Raw genomic sequence first — 10,447 nt, forward strand, 5'->3', positions numbered from 1 at the left:
GTATAGAGCTTCAAAGCTTATCGACTGGAAAACTTCACATACACACAGAGAAGCAAGCTTTGGTGCAGATGCAGCATCAAAACATGGATCGACTTTGAGTAAAGGAGTTTTCTCTTGGAGTCCCAATAGACCTCCTTTCATTAAGTCTTTAGAATGTCCTCACCGGGCTTACTATAGATTTGATACTTAGAGTCTGTTGTAAATCCATCTTGACAGAGTTGTATTCTTTATTACTTATTATTAATAAAATATCCTACTTGCATGCAAAAAAAAAAGGGAAACTAGCAAGAGAGATTAAGAGCTAAAAAGTGTTTAGCCTTAACCCTCTTTATATAGGAGAGGGTTATGATTATATTTTCGTGCATGGACCAAAAAGGGGGACTTTGGGCCTCTAAAGTGAGCCCAAAATCCATTAGGTTAAGTCTAAAGATGCCACAACTATTGGAAATTTCTTTCGTACCTTTTTTGTCCACTTTTACAACTCTGATTGGGCCAAGTCTGGTTCCATTGGAAATCTGATTCCAAGCCGGTCGTTTTGACATAAAGTATGCTCAATTCCAAGGCCCGAGTCCAAAGATACGGCCTATTCAAGTTCTATTAACTTTTCTATCCTTTTTCTACCCGGATTGACTTTGACTTTCCAGCTTTGACTGGGCTTGAAAAAAGCTTTTCTTCATGATTCTTAGGCTTTAAACGTAGAACTTCCTCATCAATTATCTTGACTCATTATCCATACAAAAGTGGTGCTTATAGTCAATTAATCAACTTCAAGTCTTGAAATGCACAAAAACATGTAAACAGTACTAACTCTCATTTATTATAAACATAATTGGCCTAACTAAAATACTATTAAGGGGTTTAAAATACACTTTTGGGTGCTTATCAAGCGGTCTGAGGAGGTCGTTTAGAGTGATGCTGAGCGGTCTGAAGAGATCGTTTTAAACACTTCTCTACGACCCTCACTGGGTCGTTTGGACCAAAATCGAAGCACATGCCGATATTTCAGATATTTCAAAAATTAAAACTAGATTTCAATTTATATTCCTTACTTAACTTAGTACAAAAAGAAAAACCCAACTACTGAACGTCTACTTCTTAGAACTTAGAACCTTAAGAATTAAGTTGCTTAGAGAACTCAATTGGTTCCTCTATCAATTCCTCTTTAAAAAAGGTATGTCTGATTCCTCTGTCAATCCAGGTCAATGTAGTCACACCTCACTTGAAGCTTGGTCCCATTTTGATGAGATGTGCTTAATTAATGTGCCTAGTTGCAATGATACATTAAGTGATTTTCAACGTCACAATGAAACGTTATAGATACTTAATGACCGATATCAAAGAAATATTAGTCGTATTCGGAGAAGGGAAATGAAACTTTTAAAGAGTATTGAAGAATTGAAAAAGGAAAATAATTCAATGAAGAAAAACATTTTTACTGCCAAAATTGTGTTATTCTCAATTGTGATTTTGTTGGTTGGTGTGGGCATTGGCTAGATGGTTTTGGTTTAATTAGGTGTTTGATGTATGTAAATTCTATTGTTTGTTGATGTAAGAGATCTCTATTTTGTCTCTTCATGTAAGAAATGTCTAATGATATTTGTTCATATAAGTAAGACATCTTCAGATGTGCTTTTGATGTAAATTTGTAATTAGTGCTTATACGTATTTTGTTTGAGATCTCGAATTTTGTTGTGTAATGTTATTAAATGTTGATTTATATATGCATGTTTTGATCTCTAAGTTCTATAGGAAATTCCATTGGTGTGGTGAAGCTGTTAAATTGTGGTAAGTAACTTTAAAAGAGTTTGTAAGGAGTGAGGTTCATCCTAAATTGTTTAGAGTTTGAGTGTGGGAGTTAAGAAGGAGAAAGGTAGACTCTTGGTAAATACTTGTTTAGTTTAAGCTAATAAAAACATAAAAGCTCAAGTTGTTTGGTATGGAAATGACATGAAAACATAAAAATAAAGCATTGAAATGAAGATTAAAACAAGAACAACAAATAAGATTGGTTGATTGAAATAAACAAAGCAAAATAACAAGATTTAAATAAAAGGAAATGAAGAACAATAAAGTAAAAGACTTGAATTGAAAAACAATACTAAATCCTACAAACCAAATGGTTTGAACCCTAAAACAATGGATGCCTTCTCTCTCTCTAACTTTTAGATTATATACCCCTACTTTTGCCTTTTACTAATTTGCCCACCTCCATCACTTTTGAGACACCTCATACTTCACTTTTGCTTTTGACTTTTTTGTTTGCTTTTTGATTTCTTCTTGACCAATATATGTTTTGAGAATGCCATATTTTTAGATAAGGGCCTCCATCTCTGGTCTTCTGAGTTGAGTGATTTGACCTTTGACTTTTTTAACACTTTCTCATAGCAGCAAGGCTCCTTTAGGTGCTAAGATGCAGCTTTTATGATAAGTGGCCTGAAATTCTCCGTAACCTGAAAAAGGCTATAAAAGCTATGAGTTATCTTTTCATTAAACGTATGACGGGGTGTAATACAGTAATATAAGGGTAATAAAATACACATTTGGGAGCTGATCATGTGGGCATTGGCTTGATAGTTTTGGTTTAATTAGATATTTGATGTCTGTTGTCTGTTCATGTCAGAGATGTCATTTATTGTCTATTCATGTAAGTTAGAGATCTCCAAATGTGCTTTTGATGTAAATTTGTAATTAGGTGTTGGGTGCTTGTACTTATTTTGTTGGAGATCTCGAATTTTGTTATGTAATGTTGACATTGGTAGAGTACCAAAATTAGGGTTAAATGCCCACTCTCTTATCCCACCTCTTTCTATTTTCCCTCTATTTGTCTATTGCTCCAAAGTTTGCTTCAACGTCTGCTTTAACGTCTGCGCCAACCCAACGTATGATCATTCTTATTGAAATTTGCAAAATGTTTGATTATAATCATTCTTATTGAACTGATATAAAAAAAACAAAAAAACAAAACAAAACAAAAAAACAAAACAAAACAAAACAAAACAAAAATCATTCTTATTGACGTTGTTTATGTAAACCCTAACTTTGTCACGTATACAAAAGCTGACACCAACTCATTTTTGACAAGTAGTGCCTGTAACAAATGTTGCTTGAGGCTGTTCCTAACCAAATATTGTTGAACCCTAAACTCACTAACCAATAGGGTTTTGTATATAGATTAGGGTTTGGTTATGAATTTGAATATGAATTACACGATGAATTTGAATTTCACATTTGAATATGAATTTCACGTTGAATTTGAATTTGAATATATGTGCGTTTGCATTTCACGTTGAATTTGAATATGAATTTGAATGTGAGTTTGAATATGGTTTGATGTATATGAATATGAATTTGAATATGGTTTGATGTATATTAATATGAATATGAATTTGAAGAAAGGGATCAAAAAATCAGTTTTTCTTGGATTTTGGTCCAAATGACCAAGTGAGGTTGCAGAGAAGTGTTCGAAACGATCTCATCAGATTGCTCAGAATCACTCTAAACGACCTCTTTAGACCGCTTCCCTTTAGACCTAAACGACCCTATCAGATCGTTTGGGTCTATAGACCAGCGATCTGTAGAGGTAGTTATATTAAGACTAGATTCGTTTGTGAATGATATGTGGGGATTGTTTTCGATGCTGATGTACAACCTGGGTGGGTTGTCTAGACCAAAATCAAAGCAAATTTTCTATTTGATTTAGTTCATTTAATATCCAAACCAAATTGATATACGCACATAACTTCAACTTCATATTCATATACATACAACCATATTCAAATTTATATTCATATACATCAAACCATATTCAAATTCAAACTCAAATTCACGTTCAAATTCATATTCAAATTCAACGTGAAATTCAAACGCACATTTTCATATTCAAATTCATATACATAACTTAAAATTCAAAATTCATATAAAATAACTTCAAACATATAAATTCAAACTTCAAATTCCAACTTCAAACACTAATCCCTAACCAACCCTTAATCCAACTTCAAACCTTAATCCCTAATCCAACTTCAAAGCTCGAACTTTACACACGATCACAATGGTAACGCCCACCAATAAACTTTCACCGGGTCAAGTTTTCCGCTTCGTTGAACGATCTCCTTGCTTCCTTGGGAATCGCAGGCCCACCCAATTGCAGATCTTTCTCAAGCATGAGAGTAGTTTTGTAAAGAACGTTGCTCTATAAAAAGAAATGCAAACCTAATTTATCATTGAAATTTTTAAAAGAGCGGAACTACAATTATAAAAGCACAAAACTCACCAGCTGAGTAATGGAACTAGGAAGTGTCTGTAGGGAGAAATGAATAGGAAGCTGAGGATTTATCATTTGAATATGAGTATCCATTTCATACCATTTCATGTAGCCAAACTCATACTCCAACTTGTCGGGGGTCCTTTATTTTGGGGTTGGATCACGTGATTCGCTCATGTGGTCCAATATGATAAAGCAAGATTCCATTTGACCTCGTACAAGAGTCTATTGTTAGTTCTCATTGCGACATCTGGCTGTGGAGGATTGGCGGGTATAAGCTGCAAGTGACCCAACTGACGAACTTCCCTACAAACAGCATAAAGCTCAACGACACCAAAAAAGCATATAAAGCCCTCAAAATAAACAATATCATCCACCAGACGTAAAGCTCTAACATTGTTGTAGGGCCACCATTCAACTTGTCATATGAGAAAATCAATCAATAATCACATACTTCAACAATCAATTAATCAATAAAATATTAAACAAGCTCATATACTTACTATCAAACTGCAAGTTGTCTCATTAAGAAATTTTCAAAAACACTGCAATGCATGTTTTGTGTTAACATAGTGCGAAGCGGCAATTGAGTGCCTAGGACATCAAGGCTGGGCCAACTCATATTCCAGGTTTAGGATTGTCTTGAAGCATATGAAGTACTCATATATAGATCCACACCTAGATTTATATACACACACAATTAAAATACTAATAAGTTAAATGGTTAACATTTAACATATAAACGAAAATACTAAATATTTACCTGTAGGAGAGTGAAATGCCTTTCACTTTGGCACTTGTGGCAGTCCCAAGACCACAGTACAAGTATGCAAGTATTGCTGCACCCCACGTATAGTCTTTGATCTCGCTAAACTTCAATAGCAACCTTAAGTAACAAATAGGCACTGCAGTTCTAGGCTTGTCGGGAAAGGGAGTACAACCAAAGAAGAATAACAAATAACCTTTGACAACAAGTTGTACCTCTATCAAAGTCGACGTATTCTTCACATGCCCTTTTACTTTAATCACACTATCATGCACCTTCCCGGCCATGTGATGCTTCAGGAATTGTAACTTTACTTTTGATGTGAAGTGGTTGGAATACAGCTGCTCCTTAATCGCTTTCAATGATATATTAAGAGCGGTTAAGAATTTTCTGAGTCTGCTCCAACTTCATATCAATGTTCCCTTGCACGGCTCTTTCTTTTATCGAGACTCCTAGGAGTTAGGAGACATCATCTAAAGTGATAGTCATCTCTCCAAATGGCATATGAAATGTGTTGGTCTCCGGATGCCACCTCTCTACAAACACAGAGACCAACACTGAATCCTGATGCTCATATACTCCCATCACGAGATCATACAAACTCATCCTTCTGAGCTCATTTTCAAACCTAGGAAAGTTTTTAAATTCTGACTTCCAGATTCGATTGATTTAACTTGGTTAGGTGCTGACCACACTTCAAAACTCCACGCTCCTAAAATAATAAAGACAACAAAGAGTCATTGAGGAGAAGATTTAATTTCATAAAAAAAAAAATTAAAGTACTAATTAATATTAATATTACCTACCCCTCCCAAACATCGCAAGCCACGTGCATAACATAGTCATACAAAAAGCTGGTCCTTGTCACGTCCTTGCACTCTAGTCAGGCCACCACCATATGTGCCTAGTTGGTACTCCTTGTCTTTCTTCGATTTTCTAACAATATTTTGAACAGGATGTACCACTGGTGTCGCCATTATTTCCTCCACTGCTTCCTCCTCATCATCATCCTCTTCCTCATTGTCATCCTCCTCCAAATCGTCGTCAACCTCCTCCAGATCGTCATCCTCCTCGTCCCCCTCCTCATTGTCGTCACCAGACTATTCACCATGCTCCTCTTCCCCTTCCCCTTCCTCTTCCCCTTCCTTATCACCATCAGCATCCTCCTCTTCCTCTTCCCCATCATCATCATCATCACCATCAACATCCTTTTCTTCACTATCACCACCATCTAAATTCTCAAGAAGAACCATATTTACATCGACATCCTCATTCTCATCCTCATCCACATCTAAATCTAAATCTAAATCTAAATCACCCTCACCTACAACAGGAGCCCTTATTTCTTTCCCCTTTATTATTTTATTTTTTTTTTCCTACTATCTCTAAATCACCTACACCTACTACATTACTCGGATTGGTGGCTTGTCGATCCCCTCTACGGGCGAATGCCGACGTTCCCCTTCCTCTTTTTTTTCTCAGGTGGGTCACCATGACCCGAACTACTACTGCCGCCACTAAGCAATTTCTTAGCACCTGTGTAGATGGTTTTCGCCACACTCTTCATATTCTTTGATCAAGGAGCCATTATTACTAAAAAAATTGTAATCAACAAGTATTAGTAACCACAAGTTTCAATCTAATAATATGAAATACAAGCTTCATCGATAAAATGAAAACGAAGCATAATCAATTAGAGAGAGTCGTACAATCTAATTTAAAAACCAAAACTACAATGCATCAATAATCACATTTTGCCAAAAAATTGTTACAATTAATGCAGTGATACAGTGAAAATGATCAAATACAATCAATTTACGACAACAAGAAATCTAGCAACTACTAATCAACTGAATGGATAAAAACGTACAAAGATGGTTATCTAGAAAAGTGAATTGCAATTCCCGTAATACAACTATCAATGTATCTCTCTAGAAAAGTGAACAAGGTAATTGTAAATCTTAAAAAATAGTTGTCATCTTCGAAAAATGGCAACAATTCCTTCTTTGTAGGAATTCAACAGTTCTTTTCTGAGTTTCCCCGTGATATGTATATTCTACTACTAATTCAATTACTAAACAACTCAAAACCAAAAATAGGATTGATCGTCTTTGGCAAAAGGAACTGACTATATAACACAATGAAACCTCATTTTTCATTCGCAAACTTAGTCATGACAAAGCAATATAACCAGAACGAAAATCAAGTCATGACAATGCACACACTAAACCAAATTCAGAATAGATAGTGTAATCATAACAATCCCATTTCAATATAGATAACATTCATGGATATCAAGTACCTCAGTGTAACTTTATAATTGTTTTCAATACCTTCATACTAAATCAAAATAAAAATTAAGACAAAAAACACATAACAAACAAATTTCACACCTAATACTTAGACAAACTTCAAAATTTATAGACAACATTGACAGTAAATAACCCATATACAATTGACCCTAAATAATTTATGGACAACATTGACAGTAAATAACCCATATACAATTAGTTTTCAATTAAACTAGCAATGTCATACACCCACTTCCTAAAACCAAATTTTTATCACCAAAATAACAATTAAAGATGGGGTAAAGATTAAAGAAAAAAGTATAAGACAAAATTACCTAATAAATGGATGAGCACAAAACAAATCAACTAGCGCCCAAATCAAACAGAAGAACTGCTAGCAAAAAAATATTCAAATTTCAAAAGACTAAACCCAAAACTAATGGCAATAACTATTAAAACCCTAATGAACTGAACTGAACTGAAAATGGCCTCCAGTGGCCTATCAGTGTACTGGGAGTTTATTCAAGTACTCAGCTAGCCATTTTCAGTACACTGATAAGCCACTGCAGACCATTTTCAGTTCTGACATATTTTTCAATAGCTTAAACAACTCAAATGCTAATACAATCAATCATATACAATTTCCTCCCATCCAAACACCAATTCAATTTGTAATAAACTCCCAGTCCAAGTCCAGATTTCAACACTCTCCAAACAATAATAACTTTATCAATGAATGGGTCTGAATTTACTCTAATATGTAATACATTTACATAATCAAAACAAAAAAAAAACTAGAGCAATGCAGAAAAAACAACAAAAATGTTAACATTGCAAAAACCGGATTTTTTTTACTTGCCTGAAGTCTGAAGACAGCAATGCAGCTTGAACTCTATTTGAAAAGTAAAGAATTTGGTTTGAGAAGGTCGGAAGTAGTATATAACTTTATGAATGGATGGGTCTGAATTTACTCTAATATGTAATACATTTACATAATCAAAACAAAAAACTAGAGCAATGTAGAAAAAACAACAAAAATGTTAACATTGCAAAACCGAATTTTTTTACTTGCCTGAAGTCTGAAGACAACAATGCAGCTTGAACTCTATTTGAAAAGTAAAGAATTTGGTTTGAGAAGGTCGGAAGTAGTATCTATTTTAGAAATTTATAAAATAAAAATATTACAATTTGGTTCGATTTGGAGTGGTTATGTTTGTTTGGATTTCGTTTTTGCTGGGGTTAGTTCAGTTCAAACTTGCAAAGGGTTTCTTTTGTTTTGTTTTCTTTTAATTTGTTCTTTTGTTTTGTTTTAATTTTGGCCATGAGATCTTGAGATAATCTCGCGAGTTGAGTGGATGAGATTAGGAGTAGGCTGGATGTGGGCAAAATTGGAGTGGGTGTATCCCTCCCCCTATATATATATATGAGAGAGAGAGAGAGAGAGAGAGAGAGAGAGAGAGAGAGAGAGAGAGAGAGAGAGAGAGAGAGAGAGAGAGATGAACGTACTCCAAATGAACTTCACCACTAAAAGTGGATTTGTAAGATAAATTGAGGGCTAATTTTTGGTGAAGATAGTCTTCTCATAATAGAGAATTTCTCTACAAAAAATCAACTCAAACAAAAATGTTTAACCTTATCAAAAGTCGTTTTGAAATTTGAAAAATCTAGACCGTTGGATAATTTTGTAACATTGTAAGCTAATTTTGATACGTCTAGACATCTTCAAATGTACTGATTTTTTCTAAGGATGATCTATATTGTGGGGAGAACATCTCCACAAAAAATCAGCTTTTAATTCATTGTTTTTCATGGTGGAGTTTTTTTGGAGTTTGTATAAGTGGAGTTCATATAACGGGCCGGAGATATATATATATATATATATAGCTATAGCCACAATTCATGAACTATGCTCAGTGTAGTAATCAGCATCTCTTTCATTCCTAGAAATCAAAGCCAAAGATTAATTTCTCATTACCATGTACAAACTCTATCAGCATAGTGCTCGAATTAATGAATTGATCGTAATGAGAATTCATTGATTCACTCCTCCCAGTCGTGTGCATGCCTGCAAAAAATGTGTCACTGAGATAACAAGGAACCCATTTCTTCCGCATATTATACATTCCTGTCAACCAAAGATATGATTTTCAAATAACTCATTCTTCTCTATTATTGTACACCATCTTCTTTCAAAATCAGCAATCTTATACGAGTAAGAAATAATATTTTTCAAGTTAGTTACCAGTGTCTCAATTTTAGTAAAGGACAATTTCTCTTGAAATTTCTGCATAATATGCCAAAGACAGTAATTATGACGAATATCAAGGAACACTTTTGCGATGGCTGCAGTCATCGCTCTATCTTGGTCAGTGATGATTGCAGTTGGCGCATGACCACCCATGGCTACAAGTCAGGCCTTAAACAACCATATGAATGTATCTTCTATCTCATCAAGTAACAACATGCAACCAAACTGAATCGACTGCATATAATGATTGACTCCAGTAAAAGGGGCAAAAGGCATAGAGTATGCATTCGTACGATATGTGGTATCAAAAGAGACAACATCTTCGAAATACTCATACTGCACTCGAGACCTCCCATCAACCTAGAAAAAGTTTACTGCATTCCCATTTTGATCTAGATCAATAGCGTAGTAAAATTGGGGATCACATGCACTCTTCTGCATAAAATATTTAAGCACAGCAGTTGCATCACCTTCTTTAGGCATCTTTTTAGTCAAACCATAATGATGGTTCAAGCAATCCTTCTTTGTAAACCCAACTTCTTCCCCACTAAAAACAGCTGCAACTTTACCGACAGGTAAACCATTTTCACCAAAAATCTCAGTCAACTTCTTCGCTACTTCAGGCATATTTTTATTCGATCTCATGCAATTTCTCTTTACTTGACTAACCAAACTATGGCTATGGTCATTTTCAACGCAGCTTACATAGTATATATCTTCGTGTTTTCTTTTTGTAACATGCATTCTAGCGGGGCAACTACACTTGACAGTGCTAGTATTTCTAGAAACACCCACTTCTCTCTTGTTATGGATCCCTTCACGTGAACAAACTATTAAACATCCCCTAGCCAAATCCACACGGTTTTCCGATCTATCGA

The sequence above is a fragment of the Coptis chinensis genome, chromosome 4 (genome assembly GCF_015680905.1).
Source record: "Coptis chinensis isolate HL-2020 chromosome 4, ASM1568090v1, whole genome shotgun sequence".
NCBI lineage: Eukaryota > Viridiplantae > Streptophyta > Magnoliopsida > Ranunculales > Ranunculaceae > Coptis > Coptis chinensis.